Source organism: Leopardus geoffroyi, chromosome D1, assembly GCF_018350155.1.
Source record: "Leopardus geoffroyi isolate Oge1 chromosome D1, O.geoffroyi_Oge1_pat1.0, whole genome shotgun sequence".
In the NCBI taxonomy this organism is placed as follows: domain Eukaryota; kingdom Metazoa; phylum Chordata; class Mammalia; order Carnivora; family Felidae; genus Leopardus; species Leopardus geoffroyi.
The window spans coordinates 71,599,148-71,626,360 of NC_059329.1; the positions used below are offsets into that span (position 1 = coordinate 71,599,148).

General features: G+C 42.7%; 1 protein-coding gene and 1 pseudogene across 1 annotated transcript in view; one reads left to right on the plus strand and one right to left on the minus strand.

Moving 5' to 3' along the window:
- INSC (INSC spindle orientation adaptor protein) overlaps nucleotides 1-27,213 on the plus strand; it is a 126,730-nt gene that overhangs the window by 6,796 nt on the left and 92,721 nt on the right. The window lies entirely within an intron of this gene.
- LOC123601417 lies at nucleotides 9,911-10,863 on the minus strand (annotated as a pseudogene).

Genomic DNA, 27,213 nt, shown 5'->3' on the forward strand with positions numbered 1-27,213 from the left:
TCACTGTGAACTCAACGGATTTTTTAATTTATTCAGTGGGTTCTAACCAATTAATGTATTTTATTTTGATATTCAAATTGCCCCAGATTTGATCAGTGGGAGACTTTGCAAACCGACTCCCGTTTCTTTGTGCCTTGTCTCCATGATTCTCTGTGCACTTGTTTACTCACTGCTGTTGCAAGAAGTTCTAGGCTTATTTTATTTTTTCTTGCTTTGGACCTGGAATCAGCCATTTCTCCAAGAAGCCCTGGATGCTCTTGGTGGAGAATGGTATTTAGAAACCAAGTTCTGGGGTACCTTGCTTTTGGTGTATCATTGGTTCTCTGCCCTCTGAGCAAACGGAGCTAAGACATGTACATATATGTGCATATTTATTTTTATAATAAAAAGCACAACAGGTTATTTATTATATGTTTTCAGAAAGAAAAAAACAAGTGAATAAAATAGTAATAGGGTGAGGGTACTTTAGATTGGGTGATCAGAGAGGGCCTCTTTGAGGAGGTGATATTTAATGAGAGCCTGGATATTGTTTAAATTATCCAGGAAATAATTACAAGGACTTTAATTATGACAGGATGGAAAGGAGGTAGAATCAGGTGACTGGTCAAATGTAGAAAGTGAGGGAGACGGGGCTCCTGGGTGGCTCAGGTCATGATCTCGCAGTCCGTGAGTTCGAGTCCCATGTCAGGCTCTGTGCTGACAGCTCAGAGCCTGGAGCCCGCAGCCTGCTTCGGATTTTGTGTCTCCCTCTCTCTCTGCCCCTCCCCTCTTTGTGCTCTGTTTCTCTCTCTCTGTCTCTCTCTTTCTCTCTCTCTGTGTCTCAAAAATAAATAAACATCAAAAAAAATTTTTTTAGAAAAGGAGGGAAACCAAAAAGTCACTCCCAAACTCCCATGTCCAAAAGGGACCCCCAAACTCCACATGTCCAAAACGGAATTTCTGGGTTCTTGCCCTGCACTGTCCTATTCCTGTGTGGTCCTTCAGGTCTGTCAGATCTCCTTGAACAGCTGCTTCATCTACACAGCCACACACGTCAGAGTGTGCCGGCAGTCATCCTCAGCACCTCTGTCCCAGAGCCCGTGTCCAATCTATCACCAAGTCTGGTTGCTGTTCTCTTATAAATATCTCTCAAATTCATCACTTTCATTCATCTCCACGAGGATCATCTGGTTCAAGGCACCATTTTCATCTTTCTGGAGTACCACAGGGCCCTGCTAACTGGTCTGGCTGTATCTGTGCTCTATCCAATTTGTTCTCCACACAGCAGCCAAAGTGCCTGTCAAAACACGACTTGTTCATGTCATTTCCCTCCCTAAAAATACTTCAGTTGCTTCCTATTGATCTGCAGTAAATCCTCCCAGGTCTTGTTTGTCCAACCCTACTACCATCTCCTACATCCTTCTACCCAACAACCCCCCCACTCCCTTCTATCACGCTGGCCTTGTCTGGGTACCTTGGGCTTGTCAGGCTCCCTCCTGCCATTGGTCTTTGCACTTGCTTGTTCCCCTGCTTAGAACTCTCTTCCTTCACCTCTTCACATACTGAATCCCTACTTACCTCTCAGTTCTCGGCTCAGTTATCACTTCCATGACCTCCATGACTAGGTCAAATCCCATTTTATAAGGCTTTAAAACACCACGTACCTCCTTCAAAGGTTTATCATAGTTGCAACTTTACATTTATTTACAATTATTACATGATAATTAATGCCTGTTTTTCCGATTTGATGATGAGCTCTGTGAGGGCTGGTGCCATGTCTGGTTTTGCTCATTGCTTTATGCTAGCAGTTAGCATGTTACTGACACATGCCACAAATATTTGTTGGATGGATGAATGAATGAGTGAATGAAGTTTTATCAGCTGAACAACAAGATAGATGATGGTGGCATTCAGTAGAATAAAAATTCTAAGGAAGAAGTAGATGTAGGGAAGAATATAATAATTCATTTTAGGACATATGGCCATTTGAGATGCGTGCCTATCAGCCTTCCCTCCCCCACCCCGCCCGCCAAGATCTTACCATTTTCTGGGCAAACAAAGTAGACCTAGTCAGCAACATTTGGGGGACTGGTGATAGATGACATCTAATTCCTAGATTATTCTAAGGAGCTCCCTGCAGAAGGAATCTAGGTCAGAAGGCATCCCTGAGCTGTGGTTTCTCCATATCTGGTTTGTAGAGGATACAGGAGATCTGAGGGGCCTCGAGGTGGTTCTAACTTGGCTCTATGGCTATAAAACTTATGCGAAGGATCTTTACAAACTTATGAAGGATTCTTGGAGGTTGAGAGTTATTTGCATAATATATTACATGGGTCGGGAGCTAACACTCTCCTCCCCACTCCTAAGACTGCCCTAGGCTTAGGTCTACAAGAGAATTCAGACAGGTGTCTTACTAAGCCCAGCAAGCCATCCTTGCAACAAGACCATTAACACTAGGACAGACAGCCTATTCAGTCACTGTGGCTCACTCACGCTTGCATTTCTCACTCATTCAATGATCTATTTTGCCTTCATTCAGTCTTAACCCCCCCACCCCCCCTCTAACACCTACTTGTCCAGACACAAACAAGAATTTATATTGGATTTATGGCAGGACTCAAGGCTGGTGAATCACCTGCATCCCCCTCTTCATCCATTTCTCACATGGTCCTCACAGCCCAGAAGCTCAGGTGAAGAGAGACCATCAGGGTGGGGAGATGTCACTGCGCTGTTTGAGGGCCTATGTGATTACAGGGTGTCATCACGAAGAAAGGGAGACCAGAAGCTGCCACAGTGATTGCTTCTCTTATCTCACTTTCTGCTCTTCTAGTGTCCTGTCCCCTCTTTCTGTGTGATGAGAGTTTAGGAATTAGGCTCCTTGATCAGATAGATGGAAGGTGGTAGCTGGGCTCTGCAAAGGTGCTTGGGACTTAGGTCCAAAGAGAAAGAGAAACACAACTTATTGTGAGCTATACCAAGGAAAAGAGGATGCTTTCGTTTTCTTCTTCATTTTCTCCTAGAATTGCACTTTTAACTGGGTAGAATTTGCAGAGAGGCTGGGGGGAATAGGGAGAACAGGATTTTAAAATGTGGCATTAGGAACCAGGCAGTAGACTAATCCTGCCCTCCCCTCCGCCCGCCCCCAAGAAGATGCTCCTTCAGTTCTCTTAGGTTCATCATTTACAAAAAAAACCCCAAGAATGTGTGCTGCCCATCTGTTGTGACATGGGACAGGGCTGGAACTGAGCAGACAGGATAATGGCAACCGCATCAGATAAGAGCATCTTAGAAAAATGACCAAAGGTGCCAAAGATCTCAGTTATAAACTTATTCACTCAACCCCTCACTCATCCAGTCAACAATTACCCACCTAGTACCCGTTGTGTGCCATGCATTCTTCTAGGCACTGGGAGTACAGCAGTGAGCAAAACACATGCCCTTGTAGAATCTGCTTTCTGGTGTGTGAAGACGGACAGTGAATAGGTTGACATACAGTATGCAAATGATGCTGAGCGCTACGGAGAAATACAAGAAGGGCAAGGAAGTCCCAAAGGTGGGGGAGGGTTTATACATCTATATAGGGTCAAGACATTCTGATAAGTAGATATTTAACCGGAGGTCAGGAGGAAGTGAGAGGGCAAGCTATATGAATATTTGGGGCAAGAGCAGTCAAATGGAGGAGTAAAGGCAAAAGCCCTGACATATGCTTGAGGAAGAGCATGAAGGTCAAGATGCCTGGAGTGAAATGAAAATCAGAGGAGTTGAGGTCAGTGCAATAATTTGAGCCAGACCACGAGGCCCTTGTGGGTTATTTGAAGAACCTTGGCTTTGAATCTGGGTGATATGGGTAGATATTTGAAGGTTTTGAGCAGAGAAGTGACATGCTCTGGCTGCTGTGATCACAGATTGTTGGAAGTAGGCAGGAAGGTATGTTAGGGGCCTTTTGTAGTAATGCAGGTGAGAGATGGTGGTGGCCGGGACCAAGGTCCACTTATTTATTTCTCCATCCGTTTCACTTTTTATTGTACCAATGTAACGTGGCCTATGTCTGAGGCTTTTCACCACTGTTCATCCATTCCTTTGTCCCTCTGTGATCTGTCCAGCTATCTTCACTACACGTGAAGTCTTTACAAGTTTTTACTTGTCTTTAAAGTCTTTAACTGCCAGACATAGAGCATTATGCTAGATGCTGGTTGATGTGGGCATATTCTTCTGGGACTTGGGCCCTAACCCGGGAGGCTAGATGCATCCATGGGAGTTCACCTGTCAGTTAGGAAACCAAGTTGGCCCTGGCAAGCCCAGAATGAATAGTGTCAACACTTCAGTATTCTGGGTGCCCTGTGATCTGGTGGGGGGGGGGGGGTCCTAGTTTACTTCCAGGTAGAGGCCAAATTTATGCTGAATCTTGATGTGTAGGGGCATCAAATCTTTTTTTTTTTTTTTAATTACTGTTTATTATTTATCTTTGAGAGAGAGAAAGACCAAGTGTGAGCAGGGGAGAGGCAGAGAGAGAAAGAGACACAGAATTTGAAGCAGGTTCCAGGTTTGAGCCATCAGCACAGAGTCTGATGCCAGGCTCAAACTCACGAACTGCGAGATCATGACCTGAGCTGAAGTTGGATGCTTAACTGACTGAGCCACCCAGGCGCCCTGATAGCAAATCAGTTCTGAAGAATAGATCTGGAACATGCCTTAAAGCTTGAACATAAAGGATGTACCGGGCAGTATAGTGTGGTAATGCCAAAACAGGTAGGATGGGCTGGAGACAGGGTCTGGGGAGTCATGAGTGCCAGGCTAAGGAGTTCAGACTTGAGTTAAGAGATACTGGGGAGACATGACAGGCTTTCAAGAAGGTATTATGGGAGCTATGTGTTAAGAGATTGGAACTAACATCAGAGTGACAAAGGTAGGCTGGGGGCTGGGACCCAGCAAGAAAACAATTGCCTTGTGCAAATCATCTTAGGCTTATGACCCACAGGGTCCCTGAGGTTGGGGAGACTGTTGGTGTGGTCCCTAGATGTGCAGTGGGCTGGGATGCAATGATGCGGGCGCTCTAATGGACAACACTAACAGCAGGTAATGTGAGCAGATGTTACTGGGACAAACTCCAGATGTCTCCTGCAACTGGAAGCCACCTTTGAGCAAAGAACACAGCAGCCTGAGTTCTGGGCAGAGCAATCTGGAGAAGAGTTTGGATCTGGCATCTGGTCATGAATGACTCTTGTAGAAGCTTCTGGGGGAGGGGATCATTGGATTATAGGAACATTAGGTTCTGAGTAGAAGCTCATCTAATCCACCCCTCTACTCTTACAGATGGATAATTGGAAGCCCAGAAAGGGCATAACATGTTCAAAACCATGTAGAACACATGGGCAAGAGAAAGTTCAAGCATCTTATTTGAACTCCTGTTGGAAGAATTACTAGATTGAATTACACATTTATATATCTCTTTCAGTGGAAGAGGAAATTCTAAGAAAAAGAAAATTGTTTTATTCATTTACTTCTCTATCATTCTCTATCATTTAGCTGGGGCCTGATACAGAGCAGATGCTTTGCCCAACCCCATGACCACACTGTCTCCCCTCTTGACCCAGGCCAAAGAAGGTGTTAGACTGGTCTCAGAGTGAGCCACACATGGGCTTAGGAAGAGCTGCCTGCAGATGGGGGTACAGCCTGGCTCTGGATCCCTCATATACTCATCTGGCCTGGACCATGGCCATTTCTACCTCACTCATACTCAGAGCTCTTGGAAAAGGCTTCATGGGGGCCATAGGTGTGAGTGAGTAAAGGGAGCAGCTGCCATGAAAATGACTGCTGAAAGGGTGAGGACACAGGTGTGGGATGGGCCGAGGTGGCCTATGCCTAACTAAGGCCACTGTAGGAGACAACGTCCCTGTCCAGCTGGAGATAGAAAGCATCTCATAGGGGGTCTTGAGCAGCACCCACGTAGACACCTGGAATGCATATTTGGGGCTTAAGTCCAGTGCTTGGTGTGGCCTGAGGGTAGGCCCCCCAGGGACCTCACTGGATCCACTTAATTGCTCCTCTGTTGTCCCAACAAGCTGAAGACCACTTCTTTATGAGCACATCCTGTTCTCTTCCCCACAGCATGAAGAAGTCTGTGCCTTAATGGCAGAATTACATATGAGATTGTCCTTTAATGCCCCTTCATCCCCACATTCAGGATCCTGGTGGGGAGGGCTGAACTGGAGACAGTTTTCTGAAGAGTCACAGAGATTTGGGCCACAATTCCTGGCAGCCCGGGCCCTGTGGTCTGTGTCAGTACTGGACTGGTAATTGGTTCTTAAACTCTTGGTCAACACGTTCTGTTTGTCTTGTGCTGTGAAGTTGGCAGAGGGATTTCCACACAGAGAAGAGTGATAAGTGTGAGCAAACTGAACTTGTAGACACAGGAAAACAAGTGCCCCCAAATTCAGCATCCCATAGTGAGTACCCTGGGGAAGGCAGTGGTTTTCTTCAAGTGTCAGGTCATAACACTGTCTCTCCAAGGTAGCATCATGGACCAGAATGGACCAGCATAGCTTCATGGACCAGTATCATGAGAGGGAGGGAAGAACGAACTCGGGTTCTGGTCTGGATTCAGCCATAAATTTACTTTGTGATTTGGATAAGTTACTTACCACGCCAGGACCTTAGTTTCCCTTTGCATAAGCTGCAGGATTGGAAAAGACAATTCCCAAGGTCCTTCTATTATACTCCAGGTTTTCTAAAAAAATTTTTTTAATGTTTATTTATTTTTGAAAGAGAGACAGAGTGAGAGGCAGAGGGGCAGAGAGAGAAGGGGTCACAGAATCCGAAGCAGGCTCCAGGCTCTGAGCTGTCAGCACAGAGCCCGATGTGGGGCTTGAACTCACGGAGTGTAAGATCATGACCTGAGCTGAAGTCAGACACTTAACCGACTGAGCCACCCAGGCACCCTTATACTCCAGGTTTTCTTGCTTACATTATGTTAACAGAAATTTTAGTTAGGCCTCAACTTTGAGATTTCTATCTTGGCCCAGGGCTCATTTTTCCCTTTGCCTAAAATTTCACTGTTAAACATTCATTCCTTTGGGTCTTTTAAGAGATTCTTATTTCCACAGACAGTATTGCCTAGCAAAATACCTCTTACTTTTATTATTTCATGTAAAGACCCAGAGCAGTGTCAACTCCATTATTTTATTTCAGTCTTTACAACAACTGTGCCAGGTTATCAGAGACATATTATTATCTCCAGTTTGCCTATGAGAAAAGAGGTCCAGACAGGTTAGTAACCTGACAAAGTTCACAAATTTAGTTACTGGCAAAGCAGAGAAGAGGTGGCTGTTGGTTTCTTGGCTGCTGGTCTGTTTTTTCTGTGCCACCTTTTGGATTTAGCAGGGGGTCCTAAGGACTGTATGGCACGGGGGCTGTGGTTTTTATCACACGGCAATGGTATCAGGATAAGAGCATCAACCCCCACATACCCATGCCATGTAAGGTTGAAGTGTTCTCAGCCGGGGCAGCCCTAGGCACTGTGCTGAGGGGCTGTGCTGGCCCCCCGCACCTGGACGTTCATAGGTTGGCCAGGGCAGAAAGCAGGTCCTCTACAGCTTTCGTACCGGATCCTGATCTGCTGTCTGTCCTAGACTCTGTTAGCAGGGTGGTGGGTATCTGGCCAAACTTGGGTATCTGGCCAAACTTCCTACCCCCCCAGATTTATTGAGATATAATTGACATATCATATTGTGTAAGCTTAAGGTATACAATGTAAAGATTTGATAAACGTATTTATTGTGAAATTATTACCACCATAAGGTGAGTTAATACATCCATCACCTGATGGATGACAGTTACGCTTTTTGTAACTGTGATGAGAATACTGAAGATCAAGATCAACTCTTAGCAACTTGCAAATATACAATATAGTATTTTTAAAAAATGTTTATTTATTTATTTTGAGAGAGAGAGCATGCGAGCAGGGGAGGGGCAGAGAGAGATGGGGAGAGAGGGAACCAAGCAGGCTCCACGCTGTCAGAGCAGAGCCCAATGCGGGGCTTGATCTCACGGTCAAGTGAGAGCCTGATCTGAGCCAAAATCAAGTTGGATGCTTAACTGACTGAGCCACCCAGGTGCCCCAACAATATAGTATTGTTAACTATAGTCACCCTCCATGTTGTATGCTAGATCCCTAGAACTTATCCATCTGGCATTTGTAACTTTTGACTAATATCTCTTCATTTCCCCCAACCCCTAGCCCCAGGGAACCACCATTCTACTCTCTGTTTCTATGAATTCAGCATTTTTAGATGCTACATATAAGTGAGGTCATACAGTATTTGTCTTTCTCTGGCTGACTTATTTCACTTAGCATAATGCTCTCAAGTTGCATCCGTGTTATTACAAAAGGCAGGATTTCCTTTTTTATGGTTGAATAATATCCCATTGCGTATGTATGTATGTATATGTACACATGTATATAAAGAAAATGTGTTATTTCCATGTCTCAGCTATTGTGAATAATGGTGTAAGTAATGTGGGGGTACAGATAGCTCTTTGAGATACTGTTTTTATTTCCTTCAGATATATACCAAGAAGTAAGATTGCTGGATCATATGATATATATTTTTTAATGTTTATTTATTCTTTTTTTAAATACACAATTTTTATTTTTGTTTTGTTTTGTTTTAATTTGAATTAATTTTTTTAATTAATTTTTAAAATTTACATTCAAGTTAGTTGTCATATAATGCAACAATGATTCCAAGAGTAGATTCCTTAATGCCCCTTACCCATTTAGCCCATCCCCCTTCCCACAACCCCTCCAGTAACTCTCAGTTTGTTCTTCATATTTTAGAGTCTCTTATGTTTTGTCCCCCTTCCTGTTTTTATATTATTTTTGCTTCCCTTCCCTTATGTTCATCTGTTTTGTATCTTAAAATCCTCATACGAGTGAAGTCATATGATATTTGTCTTTCTCTGACTAATTTCGCTTACCATACTACCCTCTAGTTCCATCCATGTAGTTGCAAATGGCAAGATTTTATTCTTTTCGATGGACATTTGGGCTCTTTCCATACTTTGGCTATTATTGATAGTGCTGCTATAAACATTCAGATGCATGTGTCCCTTCGAAACAGCATACTTGTATCCCTTGGATAAATACCTAGGAGTGCAGTTGCTGGGTTGTAGGGTAATGTTTATTTACTCTTGAGAGAGAAAGAAGAGAGAGAGAGAGAGAGAGAGCATGAATGGGGGAGGGGCAGAGAGAGAGAGGGAGACACAGAATCTGAAGCAGGCTCCAGGCTCCGAGCTGTCAGCACAGAGCCCGATGCAGGGCTTGAACCCATGAACTGTGAGATCATGACCTGAGCCAAAGTCAGACACTTAACTGACTGAACCACCCAGGTGCCCCAATAGTTCTATTTTTAATTTTTTGAGGAGCTTCCATACTATTTTCCATAGTGGTTGTACCAATTTACATTCCCGCTGACAGTGCATAAGGGCTCCCTTTTCTCGATGTCCTCACCAACACTTACTTATTCTCTCTTGTCTTTTTGATGCTGGCCATTCTGACAGGTGTGAGGTGATGTCTCATTGTGGTTGTGATTTGTATTTCCCTGGTGATGAGTGATGATGAACACCTTTCATGTATATGTTGGTCCTTTGTGTGTCTTCTTTGAAAAAAAGTGTCTATTCAAGCCTTTTGCACATTTTACAATAGATTTTTAAATTAAAAAAAATTTTTTTTTGCTCTTGAGTTGTATGAGCTCCTTATATATTTTGAATATTAACCCCTTATCAGATATATAGTGTGCTAATTTTTTTTAACCATTCTACAGGTTACCTTTCCATTTTGTTGACTGTTTCTTTGCTGTGCAGAAGCTTTTTAGTTTGATGTAGTCCCACTTGTTTATTTTTACTTCTGTTGCTTGTGTTTTCTTTCGCTCTTGTTAACTTTAATGCTCCACATTTATCTTGATCACAATGGTGGTAACCTCTTCGTCAACAACCTTGTGAATTGAAGAGTTGGCTCTCGTTCTTCTGTCCATCAGGCAGATATACTCTCCTCAGCTGGTCTGACTTAGGTATGGAGCCTCCATTCTTCTTCTTTTTGTTAATGTAATTTTTTATCAAATTGGCTAACATACAGTGTGTACCGTGTGCTCTTGGTTTTGGGGTTAGATTCCCGTGGTTCATTGCTTACATACAACACCCAGTGCTCATCCCAACAAGTGCCCTCCTCAATGCCCATCACCCATTTTCCTTTCTCCCCCGACTACCCTCTCCCCAATCAACCCTCAGTTTGTTCTCTATATTTAAGAGTCTCTAATGGTTTGCATCTGTCCTGGAGCCTCTACTCTTCACATGACAAGACAGGAAAGCACAGATTGCTGGGTGATCAGCCTTCTCAAGTGGGATGTTGGCTTCTAGGCACATTTTCATAAAGTCCCAGAGAACACTTTCTCTGTGTGCACAGTACTTTTGCACTGAAGGGATGCAGTTAGGAGCCTCTGCTTCTTCCTCACCTTCTGCTCTTCAAATTCTGCCTTCCTCTTGGTATGAGTCTTTGACTTAAGGTGGTCACTAATGGTGGACTTGCGAACATGATTCAGAACCACGATGTCAGAAGTGCAGCAGAGTTTTCCTCTGTCTTTGTGCAGCTCACTTCGGAACTCAAAGTCAGTGGCTGGATCCAGGGGAGTCCCATACAAAGCAATCTTAGAATGGTTTGGAGCAGGTGGTGCTGTCACTACAAACCTTTCCATTGTGACTTCGAGTAAGGTTCCAATCAGTTTCCAGTTTTTTTTCGTCTTGATACTTAGTAGTGCAAAACCAGGGATGCATGAAATCCTGACATTTTTGTTTGCTCAAACTTGGAGATGCCTTCAAATCAGTTTTTTTAGACGTGGTGATGGGGAGTTAGTTTCTGGGGCTGCACCATATTTTCCGTGGGGTGCTGGGAAGTCATGCCTTTATGTAGGATTGGGGATGCCATTAGGGGAAATGGATGAGACCTGGTGGGAAGAGAAAGCAGAAGGAAGAAGAAAAGGATCAAGGGAGTTAGGGAGAAGGAAGAGCCTTGCTGCACCTCCCCCCACCCCTCCCCATCGCCCCTGCTATTGACCTCTAGGGGTTTTACAGTTTGGGGTCTGACAATTAAGTCTTTAATCTATTTTGAGTTAATTTTTGTGAGTGGTGTAAGATAGGGGTCCAATTTCATTCTTTTGAATGTGACTAGTTATTGAAGAGATTCTCTTTTCCTTATTGAGTGTTCTTATCTCCCTGTGAAATGTTAGTTAACTATACATATGGGTGATTATTTCTAGGCTCTCAGTTTTTTTCCACTGGTCTATGTGTCTGTTTTTATACTTGTCCCATACAGTTTTGATTCATATAGCTTTATAATATAGTTTGAAATCAGAAAGTGTGATGTCTCCAGCCTTATTCTTAAGATTGCTTTGGTTATTTAGAGTCTTTTGTGGTGCCATTTGAATTTTAGGATAGTTTTCTCTTTTGTGGAAAAAAAACCCGCCATTAGAATTTTGATAAGAATTAGATTGTGTCTGTAGATGGCTTTGTGTGATATGGACACTTTAAAAACATTAATTATTCTCAGCTGTGAATGTCTTTCCATTTATTTGTGTCTTCTTCAATTTCTTTAATCAATGTCTTTTTTTTTTTTTTTTTTGAGAGAGAGCGAGTAGAGGAGAGGGGAAGAGGGAGAGAGACAGAGAGTCTTTTTTTTTTTTAATTTTTTTTTTAACGTTTATTTATTTTTGAGACAGAGAGAGACAGAGCATGAACGGGGGAGGGGCAGAGAGAGAGGGAGACACAGAATCGGAAGCAGGCTCCAGGCTCTGAGCCATCAGCCCAGAGCCCGACGCGGGGCTCGAACTCACGGACTGTGAGATCGTGACCTGAGCTGAAGTCGGCCGCCCAACCGACTGAGCCACCCAGGTGCCCCGAGACAGAGAGTCTTAAGGAGACTCCATGATCAGCATGGAACCTGATGTGGGGCTTGATCCCCCAACCCTGGGATCAAGACCTGAGCTGAAATCAAGAGTTGGGTACTCCACTGACTGAGACACCCAGGCACCCTTTCATCAATGTCTTATAGTTGTCAGTGTATGTATTTTTCACCTCCCTGGTTAAATTTATTCCTAAGTATTTCATTCTTTTTGACGCTATTATAAATGAGATTTTTTTCTTTATTTCTTTTTTAGATAGTCTGTTATTAGTGTATAGACATGTAACTGTTTTTCGTATGTCGATTTTGAATCCTGAAACTATACTGAATTCATTTATTAGTTCTAACAGTTTGGGTTTTTTTTGGTGGATTCTTTAGGGTTTTTAAAAAATATATAACATCATGTCATCTGCAAACAAAGCCAGTTTTACTTCTTCCTTTCTGATTTGGATTCCTTTTATTTCCTTTTCTTAAATAATTGCTCTGGCTAGGACTTTCAGTACTATGTTGAATGGGAGTGTTGAAAGTGGGCACCATTGTACTGTTTTAAATTTTTTTTTTTTCAACGTTTATTTATTTTTGGGACAGAGAGAGACAGAGCATGAACGGGGGAGGGGCAGAGAGAGAGGGAGACACAGAATCGGAAACAGGCTCCAGGCTCTGAGCCATCAGCCCAGAGCCCGACGCGGGGCTCGAACTCACGGACCGCGAGATCGTGACCTGGCTGAAGTCGGACGCTTAACCGACTGCGCCACCCAGGCGCCCCTGTACTGTTTTTGACCTTAGAGGAAGAGATTTTAATCTTTCATCATTGACTATGATGTTAACTATGAGTTTGTTATATCTGTTTTTTATTATGTTGGGGTATGGTTTTTTGGTACTCAATTCGTTGAACACTTTTTTTTTTTTTTTTCACAAAAAGACACTGAATTTTGTCAAATGCCTTTTCTGTATCTGTCGAGGGGATCATATAATTTTTTATCCTTCATTTTATTAATGTGGTGTAAAATGTTTATTGATTTCTGTATGCTGAACCTTCCTTGCATCCCAGGGGTAAATCCCACTTGATCATTCTAACTGAATTCAACAACACATTAAAACATTCATATACCAGGTCATCTTAATTAACCTTTCCTTTCTCATTTTCAGAAGCTTTTTCATTGGCTTTTCCTGGAGATGGCTGTTCTTTTTGGTCTGCAGAAGGGGACTTTTAGAGCAACGCTTTTGCCTGGTTCTCTCTGGCTCAAACCAACTAGATTTTTGCTCTGGGACAAGCAGGAGCTTCAGGGAAAGGAGTGTGTGGGTAAAAAGGAGCTCACCCCTCATAGACCAGGCAGGAGCAATCACCCCTCAGCCCCCAGCACACATACCCTCATTCACTTTCTGCTTGTAATTTGGGATGTGCTGTGTGCTCTGACTCTGACTCCCTCTGTTTCCCCCTCCACTGTCATTAATCACATTTCTACAGTTGCTTTGGTCTATTTTGGGGCTTGCTACTTGATTCTCTAAGTTTATCCGGGGTCAGTATCACATGGTGTATACTACTTGAAAATAAGTCTTGTTATCTGGCAGGAAAAGTCCCTTAATTTATTTTTCTTTGTCAGGAATAATCTTGGTTATACAGTTCAGATTTAACTCATGAAGTTCTAGGGGAAAAAGTCCTGTGAGGATTTGGTTGGGATTACACTGTATCTATATATCAGCTTATGGTAAGTTTACATTTTCGTATCTATGTCTATCTATATGCAATAAATTTTCATTTATTTGGGGCCTATTTAATATCTTTTCATAATTTTTGTTTTTTTCATTAAGGAACTTGTACATGTTAAGATTCATTTTTATATACCTTAAATATTTTTGTTGCTCTTGTTAATGCTTTTTCTTCTAAATTTCACTTTATGTTTGTGCCAGTGTCTATGACTCTACTTGACTTTTGTGTGTTCATTTCTGTCCAACTTTCTAAGCCATTTTATGAATTAAAATAGTTCATTAGTAGGTACTTTGGAGTTTTCTGTATTGACAACGAGAGTGACTTACCAGCTCATGCTGCATTTTAGGAACAATTAGGGAAAGCCATGTCTCCCCATACATGACTGGTGGATCCAGTCGTGTGTAAGGTGTATGACAGGAGGGCACAGCAGAGGCCTGATACAGCCCCCACTCACTCCCCTGGCTGTGTGCACTGGCTGATGTGGCAGCCCATCATATCAGCTGCAAATGATGACAGTTTGGGTTCTTTCCATTCTTACAAATTTTCTTTCTACACTAGCTAAGATCTATAGTACAATAATGAATAGAAGTTAGTGGGAGCTGGGCATTTTTATTTTGTTTTTGGTTTCATAGGGAATGCTTTCAACACGTCGTGATTAAGTATGGTATATATTTTTTTCTGGGCAGATGCCCTTTAATCTATTTAGGGAGGGTCTATTTCTTTACTAAAAGATTTTATTATAAATGGCTGTAGAATTTTACAAAGTTGGTTTTATTCATCTACTGAGATGACCATAAGGTTTTCCTTTTTTACCCTATTAATGTAGTGAGTTTCCTTCATCTATTTTCTAATATTAAAACAGCCATGAATTTTTGGGCTAAACCCAACTTGGCCGTAGTATATTATCCTTTTCATACACAGCTGGACTTCTTGCTAATATTTTGTTTAGTATATTTTCATCTATGTTCTTACATGAAATTGGCCCATGAATTTCCTTTCTTGTGATTTGCTGAGTTTCAGTATCAAAATTATGTCAGCTTCCTAAAATGAATTGAAGTGTGCTTTCTTTTTTCTTGTTCTCTGGAAGAGTTTGAGTGAGTTTGTCTTTTTTTTTTTTGAAATGATAGAAACTCATCTGTGAACTCATCTGTGCCTGGTGTTTTCATTATGGAAAGCTTTTAAAGTACTGATTAATTTATTTGGTAGTTATAGATCTATTTCTTCCTGAGTCAATTTTGGCTAATTGTATTTTTCTATAAATTTGTCTAGAACAAGTAACTTATTTATTTAACTTGTTTATGATTTCAGTGATACTGCAGAATATTCTTGTCCATATAATATTATCCATAACATTCTTTTATCTCTGCTGCATCTGTAGTAATAAACTCCCTTTTTATTGCTAATATTGATTATTTGTGTTTCTTTTATTTTTTTTCTGATCTCTTTCCCCCCGCTCCCCACTGATCTTTCCAAAGGTTTGTCTATTTTATTTGTATTTTCAAAAACTAACTTTGACTCTGTTGATCCTTTTATTTGTGTGTACATTTTGTTTTGTGTCTTTGTTGTGTTTTGCTTAATGTTAGTTCCTATATTAACTATTTTTCTTCTGCTAATTTCTTTGGAATTATTCTCCTCTTGTCTAAAATTTCTTATACTGTTAGAAGTTAAAAATCTAATTTTTATATTTTCTTGTTTTCTAATTTAATGCTTCAATTTTTGCTTTTAATTTTACTTACCTGTATACTACATTATTTTTATATATGCATTTTCATAATCATTTGGGTTTGTTTTCTAATTTCTGTTATAGTTTCTTCTTTGACCTCTAATTTGTATGCTTAAAATATCTAAATATGTGGGGATATATGTATTGGGGTAGAGATTGCAATCTATAGGATACCACTCATTTGAAATTTGTGGAGGCTTACTTATGATCTAGCAGTCACTAGTCATTTAAAAAAAAAGAAAAAGAACGATTCATAAATCCTTGAAAAGAATGTGTATTCCTGATAACTTGAATGCAGTGTTGTTTATAAACACTAAATCTAATCTGTGTCATTCAAATATCCTATACTGTTACTAATAATTTTTCTGCTTCAGCTATCAATTAATGACAAAATTGTGTTGTAATCTCCACCTGTGATTCTGGATTTGTTCATTTTTCCTTGAAATTTTTCAGGTTTTATTTTCTATATTTTAAGATTGTTGTTGTTATTATGTATATCCTCACTATTATATCTACTTGATGGGCTAATCTTTTTATTTTTATGTAGCAAATCTCTTCATTTCTATCATAGTTATTGTCTTGAAGTTTGTCTTGTATTATATGAATACGTTAGCACCAGAATTCTTTAGGTAAATATTTCTGTGGTATATCTTTTGGAGCCTTTACCTTAAGCTGTTTTGGGTCTTTTTGTTTTAGGTATATTATAAACAGAACATAGCACACTTTCTCTCTTTTTTCTGTACTTCTCTCTCTTTCTCTTTCTCTTTGTGTGTGTGTGTGTGTGTGTGTGTGTGTAATGCACACTTTATAATCTTTGTTCACAATTGGCTGATTTAATTCATCCCTCCTTACTGTGTTTACTATTATTTATTAATGCTTGCCCCCCAAACTTCTTTTTTTCTTCTTTTTTATTGCTTTTTTTATTACTCATTTATTTTTCCCCTCTTATTTGAATGGTAATATTTATTTTTATCTTTACATATATTCTTTTAGTTATACATAGATATTATAGAATTTATTATAACCTAATAAGGTAACTCTAGATATTACAGCATTAATCATAAGCTAATAAGGCTGAAGTTAATTTACATCTCTATTTTCCTCCTCCTCAAATAAAAGAAACTCAGAACACTTTGACTTACTTTAGTCATCCCCTTTTGAATTCGCATGCAATATTTTAGATTTATCTTGTTTTCTCTTACCCCATAAACGAGGTATAATTGTTTCTTATAGTCAAGATTTGTTTGGATTTCCTGAAATAGTTACAAGTAAATTTGCTCACCATTCTTTCTTGTATCTCAAATTTTCTGTCAGGCATTACATTTTTCCTGCCTGAAATCAATCCTTTAGAATTTCCTTTGTGGGGTGCCTGGGTTTCTCAGTTGGTTAAGCATCCAACTCTTGATTTCGGCTCAGGTCATGATCTCATGGTTCACCATGATCTCATGGTGAGTTTGAGCCTCACATCAGGCTCTGCACTGACAGCGCAGAGCCTGCTTGGGATTGATCGTCTCTCTCCATCTCTCTCTGCCCCTCCCCTGCTCATTCCCTCTCTCTTTCTCTCAAAATGTATACATAAATGTTAAAAAAAGAGAATTTCCTTTGTGGGATTTTTACTTGCTTGAAAATGTCTTTGGTTCACCCTTAGTCTTGAAAGAGGGTTTCTCGGTGTATGGAATTTTAGGACCATTATTCTCTGTAATCAGATATTTTCTCATTGTCAGCTGACTTTCATCATTGCTCTTAAGTGGTCACCTATTGACCTAATTCCTCTCTCTTTCTCTCTCTTTTTTTCTTTCCCCTTTGGAAACTTTCAAAATCTTCTCTGTCTTTGGTGTTCTTTAGTCTTATGAGTTTTCTTTAAAAAAAATTTTTTTAATGTTTATTTATTTTAGAGACAGAGAGACAGAGCATGAGCGGGAGAGGGGCAGAGAGGGGGATACAGAATCCCAAGCAGGCTCCAGGGTCCGAGCCGTCAGCACAGAGCCTGACACGGGGCTCAAACCAATGAACCGTGAGATTATGACCTGAGCCGAAGTCAGACGCTCAACTGACTGAGCCACCTGGGCACCCCAGTCTTATGAGTTTTCTATGGTTTGTGTATGTTTTGTATTTTTTCTGCTTAAAATTCATTGGCATTCCTGGGTTTGAAAGTTGTTTTGTCTTTCAAACTTTCATAGAAAAATTTCAGCCACTATTTCTTTGAATATTACTTTTCCCCCTGTTCTTTTTCTTCTCTCCCCTTGGAAATCTGATTAAATCCTTGGTAGACTTTTCACTCCTTGGCTTTACTTCTGTCATGTTTTGTCTCCCTTTGTCTTTCTGGGATGCATTTCAGATCAATTCTTTTGTTCTGTCTTTTATACTAATTCATCCTTGAGCTGTGATTAAGATCTCTAATGAGTTTTTTCATTTTAATTGTTATATTTTTAATTTATAGAAGTTCCATCTCAAATCTGGTTCTTTCTCAAATCTGCTTGGTTATATTTTATAGCCTTTGTTCCTTGAAAAATATTTCCATGACTCTTTTATTTCTTGAAGCTAAGTTCTCTAATGGAGTCTCTTCACCACCACCCCCCACCCCCACAATGAATAGTGTGAACTCAGGTCACAAACCTATATGAAGATCGTTAATTCTTGGGAGAGATTTTACTTTCCTTTACTCAGTGGTGAAATTGGGATACAACTTTTCTTGCATCTTCTGTATAGAAGATTATTTCTCGTTTACCCTTAACATTGAGCTTCTGGTCTTTTGGACTCTATTTGATCCTTTCCCTAGTCCCTAGGCTTTGTGCCTAGTTTTCCCTACCCAATACACATGTGAAACAGAGCTTAAGGAATACAGTAGCAGATCTTCTTAGGGCAAAAACTCCCTTCAGTTCTTGCTTCTTTTCCCTGGTTCCTGCTTTTGCTTTCCTCCTGGCCTCTCCAGCTTTCTTATCTTTTTGCCAGTTCAGTGATGCATTTAAAAAACATCAAGCATCTTTGTCAATCCTTTCAAATTCTTCTCATGGAAAAGTATTTTAGAATATGTGGTCCATCATATTGCCAAACACAAAATTTCTGTGTGAGCGTTGTCTATAAGAAGGGGACACAGTTGTCAACTAAAAACCAGGTGCTGAAAAATAGTGGCATAGTATGGAGTTCCTTAAAGAGAATGTTGTCTTGATCGCCACTCAACTTACTAGCTGCGTACCTTGGCAAATTTTAGAATCTCTCTGGGTCTTCATTTCCCCATCTTTAAAATGGGGATAATAGCAGTACTGATTAGTTTGGATTTTTTTTTTTTTTGAGAAATAAATGAATTTATTTGTATGAAGCACTTGGAAGAGTGCTTGGCACATAATTAAGTGCCCAATATTATATTTCATTGAGTTTAAAATGCCATAGATTGTAAGATGCCCTGTTGCTTCATAAAAAAGAAAATATGCTTTCAGTTAAACGGTAACACAGTGCCAAGATGCCATTGACTGAAACATGCATCCCAATTTCAGATGCTAAAATATGAAAAAAATGCACCTTAGAACCACCTGAGTATAGTAAAATGTAGCTATTATTGTGAATGGATACATGTGAGTGACAAGGCAGTGACTGAGAAACAGAATCGTAGTCTCAGAATTGATAGGACTTTAAATGTTTGTAGGTATTTATTCCATCCTACTGTCACCTCATCAACTTCTGGACTCTAGCCATATTGTGCCTGAACTGGAGCCAGTGTCCAAAGGCTAACTGTTAGACAAACACAGTATTCTACCACCTCCTACAAGACCAAGGAAGATAGGAAAAGGGACTTATATTTACTGAGAGACTTCTGGGTCTAGCACTCTTCTGGATGCCTTAAATATAGCACCTACCTTAGTTTTCATAGTTAGGTTAATTCAGATTGTTTGCTATAATAAACAACCCCCCAAACACATTATGTTCATTTCTTGTTTATCCCTCAGACTGATGTGAGTTGGGTGGCTCTGCTCTAAACCACGCTCAGGACTCATCTTCTTCCATCTTTTGGCCTCACCGTATTGGTGTGGCTTTCCAGTTGCTCTGGCATCACTTAACGGGCAGACAGGGGAAGAGAGAGGGCCATGGAGAAAGCATACCTACCATTATAACTTAAAACTGTTCAAGACCTCGCAGCTTTATTGAATCCTAGGTAACTCTTTGGAGGGAGAAATCACATAGGTTAGAGTGGTTGGAGATGGCCTCCCAGATGAGGTGGGATTAGAGCTGCGTCCTGAAACCTTGGTATGACCTGGAGATAGAAAAAGAGAGTGGAGGAGATTTTGATCTGGACGTGTTGGGATGCCATGAGCAATGCATAGCATTATGGAAGAGCAAGATGTTTTTGGAGAACCATGGAATCCCCTGTTGGGTAATGACCAATATTTGTTGAACTCCTACTCTGAAGTAGACACCATGCAGTGCACTGTTTCAACGCTGCTGTGATATGCAGCGTACCAGGCAGAAATGAGCCTTGATAATACAACATTCTGTAAATTGGCCGTTTTTTCACGTTTGACTCACTCTATGCCCCAGATCGTATGCTTCTCCCTCCTATGTCTTCTTTCCCAAGGGTATATAGACCCCTTCAACCTGGGGCCTCATCATGACTCAGAGAGGGAAATAGCTCGCCCAGTGTAACCCCTGAGCGTGATTTATGAAACAGGATGTATCCAAATTTTCACCACGCTGGAGCTATTCAATTTTCTCTAATGGCTTTTATCTGAGAGTTATGTCTGTTCGTGGCAGTCACGACCAGTAAGTCATTAGCTTAAAGTATACTGATTGTTAATTTTAGCACCCTGGGATCTGGGCCCAGTGAGAGAGGGCTCTCGCTTTTGCAAATCGGAGCTAAGGAACATTTGAGAAGTTGGCTTACATTCACATCAGGAAAAGTTGGAAAGTAAGAGGGGATAATTAAAAAGTGAAAGAGTAAAAAGCAGTTGACTAGCTGGATATAGTTCAGGAGGCTGTAGACTGGCCTCCATCTGGCTGCCCCCCCCCCCCCCCCCTGCTGCTGGCTACTTGTCCTCACCAGAAGAGAAACAGAACCAGTCTGATTCTGAGCGCCCCTGTGTGCCGGGTACTTCACATTTGTGATCTCACTGATCCGCATAGCAGTGCCATGAGGAAGGAACCATTACTCCCATTATCTTTATTATGTACCCCACTTCACAGATAAGGACACTTAATGCCCAAGGTCACACAGCTAGTCACTGACTCCGAATCTGTGTTCTTAAGCAACAGGGGTTCTGGATGGGGGTGGCCCAAAGGCCCGGCATAGCTTCTCTCGGGGGCTACACTCTGCCTAAGGTCTTGGACGTCTGGGGTACCAGTGTCTCACTTTCGCCTGTTAGATGATCAGCAGCTCAGGACCAGCTCCCAGATGGCAGTAACTGCAGTTTCCTTGTGTGGTTCAGGGCTGGGTGCTCCTCTTATGGGCAGCTGGGGTGTCATAGCCCTAGAATCAGGAAGGGGCCACCCTGAGATACAAGATGGAGCAGCCATGGCTTTCCTGGTTCCAGGAATTTCGGGCTTCCCCCTGGGACAATTACACATGCCCATTTAAGAGAGGCTGCCTCGCAGTTGGCTTTGACAAGCTGGAGCCCTTTACAGGATGGGCGATCATATTGATCAGGGACTGGGGCACCTGGACCTCAGCAGGGAGAGTTTAACTCTGGCTCCTTTCTCTCAGACCTCTGAGGACTCGTGGACGTCTCTGCATCAACCTGCCTGTCTTATTCCAAGGCTGAGCTGAATTAGACTAGGATTCCCTGCAGTTTCCTATCCACTGGTCATTCCCCTGTGCTTGATAGCTACAGCAAAGGAGAAAGAGCATGAGTAATTATCCTAGATTTATAGATGGGGAACTGCCAGAGCCGTTGATTTCCCAGGGAAAATCACACTGAGCCTGAGTGGGGTCTCTCTGGGCTCCAACCATACAAAGCCTTGTTTGGATTTCTCATGGGGAAGTTTATGGGAGTGAGAAAACCCGAATGCAAGTTCCAGATATAGCTCAGTTTGCTGTGTGACCTCAGGCAGATCTCTTCCCCTCTCTGAACATGTCTTTCCATCTGCCCATGTTAATCTCTCTGTGATTGAGTTTTATCATCTGAAAAATGGGGCTACACGAGCTGTTCATAAGATTATTCTGAGGATGAATAACTGTAAAGCATTTACAACAGTGCCTGACAAATAGCACCCTCTTCTCCCTCTTCTCCTCCTACTTATTATTAGTATCATTATAGTTATTATTACAAGGGAATAATCTCTAAAGCCTCCTACTAATTGTAATACTCTAACAGTATGATGTGAGCTCCTCCAGGAAGGCTGCCCAGATTGTGGCTGGAGGGCTCTAGTCTTGCCCTGGACATATTTGCGCAGGTGGGATTCTTGTTACCTTTTAGGTAAAGCCTACAAGGTAGATGTATCCAGTTAATCAAGGGGAGGCTTGGGGCCTTGTTTGTGCTTTGTTGAAACTGTTCTGGCTCTGGAATTGAGGAGCAGGGCTGAGGTCTGATGCACAGTCCTTCCTGGCTGCCTGGCCAGGGTCTTCAGGGCCTGAGGGGCAAGCCCAGCTCCTGTGAGCCCTGAGGTCTATTCTGCCCACCTGCTTGCCTCTGCTGCCTGACAGCTGTGAGGGGCCACCTAGGCTTCCTCCAGGGAGCCGGAGCTGTCTATATTTCATGAGGCTCAGTCTATTCAGTAGGGCTAGGTGACAGCTTGCTTAGTTTCTTGCATCTCCCCTGGGAATGAGGGTTCTTAGAGTATCTGATTGCTGCAGCAGGCTGGCCACCCCAGCTAGCAATACTGAAATATCTTGAGGACTGCTGCCATGCTCCCACAGATCAACAGTGCCTCGAGTTGGGGTGAGGAGGGAAGCTCATTGCTGTTACCTCCCAAAGCTCATTGCAGCCGCCCTCCTTTTTACCCCAGGTCTCCATGCCTCCAACCCAGGCTTTGGTGGTCCCCTTGGGAGTTGCACCTGTCTCTTAAATGGACCGCTGCTACTGGCCCCACTCCCTGGAGTCCATCCACTTACTGGTCACCATGGGAGCTGATATTTCACTCTGGTCATGTTACTCCCCTGCTCAAACCATCAGTGGCTCCCTACCACCCACAGGAAAGAGGCCAAAGAATCTGTTCCTTTCGTATGCAGGACCACGGAAGCACCTTCCCTCCAGCACCCTGCGAGAGATCTGGGTCCCTGAATACTTGCTTCATTTCCTGGTCTTTATGCCACTGTTCACACTGCTCTCTTGGCACTGAATGTCCTTGTCCCATTTCACCTGGCAAAATCCCACCCTGCATTCAGGACCCACTTCAGATGTCATCTCCTCTAAGAAGTGTGGCCTACTTTCCCAGCTGAAAGTGGCCACTCCTTTTTCTGTATTCCCACGCTACTGGGATCGTTTCCTCTAAACTCCATCACCAGCCCGGGGTGCTCACTTCAGCCTTCTAGAAGCACTTGCAGTTCCTTAATCTCCCCGTGTTCTTCCCTCTGTCTGCCCACCCTTCCTTCCACACCTTCCTGTCTCCTGTGTTTTCACACTCCTCTTGCAAGTGTCAGCTTTGAAGTCAGGCCTTGACCCCTTTTCCCCACCTGTTCTCACCTAGTACCGCTGGGAAGCCCTCTGGACCTCCCTTAGCACCCACTTGCTTCTTTGGCAGTTTTTGCAGTTGTGATGCAACTGTCCATTGTCCCTGTCTCTCTGTCTGGGAGAACCTGCCGGGTCACAGCTGGGGGTGGGGAGGGAGCCTGCCTAGCCAGGTGTGATCAGACAGTGAGGGCCACAGAAACTCAGGAGGAGACAGGTGGCTTTGTGTCAGTGGGTGTAAGGATGCAGAGCCCTCTCCCTGTAGCCTGCATGGTTAGAAAAGGCCCTCCCATCACCCTCTCAATGACTACTCATCACAGTGCAGTAAAATAGGCACCTGCCAGGGCTCCTTCAGTGAGAACCCATCCAGGCAGTCAGGAAGTGTTAGTGGATCTGATAATTGTGCACCAGGTACAGAGTCAGGAGTGGGGTGGGGGCTATGGCAGTGGGCAGGACAGACCTCTAGTCCCTGACCCTGGGATCCTCAGGGGGAATAACTTTAAGCTACTAATTTCAGTTAATTGTTTAGTTACAGTTATGATAAATTCTAGGGAGGAGAAGAATGAGGGGGCAGAGGATCACATAATGAGGGACATGACTGAATCCCCACGTCTCTTTCCTCTCCCAGTCACCCTTCCCCCGCCCCACCCCAGCTGCCTCCTCCCAGTGCCTAGTGCCACATTGGAGTTTAACTGCTTTCCACAATATTTACTGTCCTGCCCCTGTTGACAGCCCTAATGGATTCTGCAGATTAAATAATCTCAGCCCAGCCTCGAGCTGTATTGGGATTGGCCCATTAGACAATGGCAGAAGCCGCCCCAGTCATTGTTCTAATTGAATAATTTGCTGTAAATCGCCTCCATTTCCTTCTGAGCCCAAGCTGGCTTGTTAGCCAAATGGAGGTGAGCTAGGGCTGCCTCTAATGGGATGTAGGAGCAGAAATGAGCTGTCTAAATGAGCCGTTGTCTCATTGGGCATGGAATTAAATCAGAGACACTTAAGGCTTCAAGTCCTTCTTGTAAACTAGCCTCTCCTGGGATGGGAAGGCATAGCCAAGAGCCTTCAGAACAAAGGCTGCAAAGCTCCAGGGTGAGATTTCCAATGAGTTAGGAAGGGCTTTGGGTGGGGTTAGGGGTTGGGGCTGGAGGTAATGGAGTTTCCTCTTTCTTGCTAACTTCTGCATGTGTCTTTTCTACCCCTCTCATGGGCAAGACAGCATCTCTGCCCTGAGATACATTTCTCAATAACTCCTTCCATGGGGAGGAACACTTCTTCTTGAAGCTACCATGTGTCAAGCACATGATTTTTATTTTATTTTATTTTATTTTATTTTATTTTATTTTATTTTATTTTATTTTATATTTTATTTTAATCTATTAAGGGCTTTTGCAAGTGATCTCATTTAATTTTTATGAAGCTCCTAGGAGGCAGGTATAATGGAGGGAACCATATTCGTGGGTGTTCATGATTTTCTCAAGGTCAGGTACCAATCTGGTACAGAGTCAGGATTTGAATCCAGATCTGTCAGACCCCAAAATTCAAGTTCTTTTTGCAATAACATTGAGGACAGACAGTGTGGGGCAAAGGGGCTACTTTGAATCCACTCCCTGACATGCTATGTAGCTTTGGAGGTGTGTAATCAGAATCTCTCTGCTCAGTAGGATGAGTCCAGCACAGGGCAGTAGGGGAGGCGGCTGCCGGGAAAGCAGCCTTTGGGGGCTTTCCTGAGGGCTGCATGCTTGAAATAGACCTCTCTGTAAAGCTAGTGACACTTTAGGCTTTAGCTGGGACTGTGGTTTCCTCATCTCCTGATCCCTTTGGGGCCCACAACTGTCCACACGATTCTCGCAAAAGGAACCAAGAAATGAGGAACAGAAGAGACGTCCCCACTGTCCGTGCCTGTCTTCTTTGTACCCTTTGACTGCAGTCTTTGCAATCTGCTTCATTTCTGCAGGGACCGTTGTTCTGTCCTCCGGCTGCGTTATTGAGAGCCGGCACTAGACGAAGCTGGAGGACACTCACAGTCCTTCCAGGGGATGGGAGCAGCGGGAGGCACTGGTGACAGGGAAGACGGCTGGCTGGCTGTGAGGTCTTGGGGCTGGGTGTAGTTGCCACCATGGAATGGAGTCGGGCTTCCTGTTAGCAAATGCCGGACATGTGCCACTCGTTTGTTACCGTCATCATCTCCACCTGCTCTAGCACCTCCCCTCTAAATCCTAAAACCTTGATCCTAGTCCTCTGTCACCTACCAGCATTGTGATCTTGAGCAATGCATATACCTCCACTGAATTTCTGTGTCATCAGTAACGGGGATGGTGATAGTATTCAATGAGTTAATACCATATGAGGTATTTAGAACAGTGCTTGGCTCATGGTACACACTCAGTAAATATTAGCACTTATTATTGGTGGAGACATTTTATAAACATCAGCTGGGTTAAACTCTTGGTCCTTCCTATCTCACTTTCCAGATATTCTTTCTTACCTGTGCCTCATCCGCACTGAATATGAGCCATGGCTCTCCTGAGAGCCAATCTGACTCATAATCCTGGCTTCAACCATGCAGGTCATTATCTAGGGTCCTGGGATCAGTCCCACATTGAGCAAGATTTGGTTTCAGGCATCAAGGAGTCTTGTCCTACTGGGGGAAAGAGGCAGGCATAAATAATATAGTCTGTGAATAGGTCCTTGATACAGATGCTTCCCAAATGTCCCCAAGAGGCTTCTCTAGCCTCGGGGAAAACGTGCAGTCACAAGAACCAAGGTTTTGTTTGCTGCAAGGCTCCGCTGGCACAACTCTGGGAGGCTATGGGTGAAATGGTTGAACAAGGATGTCTCATCAGGGCATTTAAGGGAAATCAACATATATCAGGTTTATTGTTGTGTTCCCCTCAGCTAGGAGCCCAGTGGTCCCTAACGAAACGGAAGCAGATGGTTTGGACATGACTTGTTCCTACTGTGCTCTAGCTGGCTTCTGCCCAAAGGGCTCACAGATCAGCAGTTAGGCATCTGTTCTAGAATTTCATGGTCACCAAGCTATGTTTCTAGAATCTACCTCTTAGAAATGCACATCATTCTCTTGCATCCTTCTGCTCATGACCGCGCTCCCTTTTTCTAGGTCCATCAGATATGACTTGATCAGATCCAAAGGTCCTCCAATACCAAGGGCATGCTTCATCTCCTCACAGAACCCTAACTGCTTCACACTTCAAAAGGGCCTTGCAGCTTCCTTACCGTCTCCGTGTTGTCACCTGCTATAAGCTCAAATTCCTTCTTGACTGTTCTTACTCTGTACCCCTTTCTTCTTTGTGACGGAGATGGAGGTAAAATAAGATCTGCCTGCTCACTGCTATCTGATGACGTCATAGCATTCACTCCGAAAAGCTGGTATTTCCCTTTTGAGTTCAAACAAATTGGAAAGGGAACAGTTACCTCCTTTTGTTGTTTTTTTTCTTTTGTGCCATCCTTTTGTGCCTGCTGACTCACTGGGCTTCAAAAATATACTTTTTCAGTAATGATAATAATGCTAGAAATAACAATGGTGATACTCCTGATGTTGATGGGCACTATCAAAGCTTTATATGCTTTGTCTCATTTGCTGCATCTCCCTCAACTAGCTGACCACAGGGCAGGTATACAATGGACTCTCTGGGCATAAGAATAACAAAGGCTACTATTTATCGAGCTCTCACCCTGGCCTGACACTTCCATATTCTTTATGTCTTGTCATTGCTGTAATAGCCCTGTACAATAGATATTATTACTCTCAGTTACAGATAAAGAATTAGGGCTCAGCAGAAAGGTACTAAAAATGTGTTCCACTCATCTTTTCAACAGACCCATAGAGTGCTTTCTGCATGCCCGGCTCTTGGCTCAGGGCTAGGAGCACAAAGGGTCCCTGCCCTTGAGGGGTTCATACTGTGGTGGGACCCGCAGACTGGGAGACAGGCAGTGGCCATGAGTCTCTGGAATTACACAATTCCCTAGTTTATTCTGAGCTCCTGTCTCCCATAGTTTTCAGATCAACTGTCTTATTCTTTATTACAAGCATCATAAAGGGTACTTTATGTCCAGCGTGATCACTATTAATTAAAGTCCTCCTCCGCTCTTTTCTCATAAGGGTCATTTGTAATCATGGAGTAAGAGTTTAATTTTTCTGGACTTATCTCCCTCTTCTCAGCTGTTATCTTCCCACAAGCTCATACTTGTGTTTTCCCTGAAAGTCTTGAAATCTGCTGTCCTCAAGCGCAGGGCA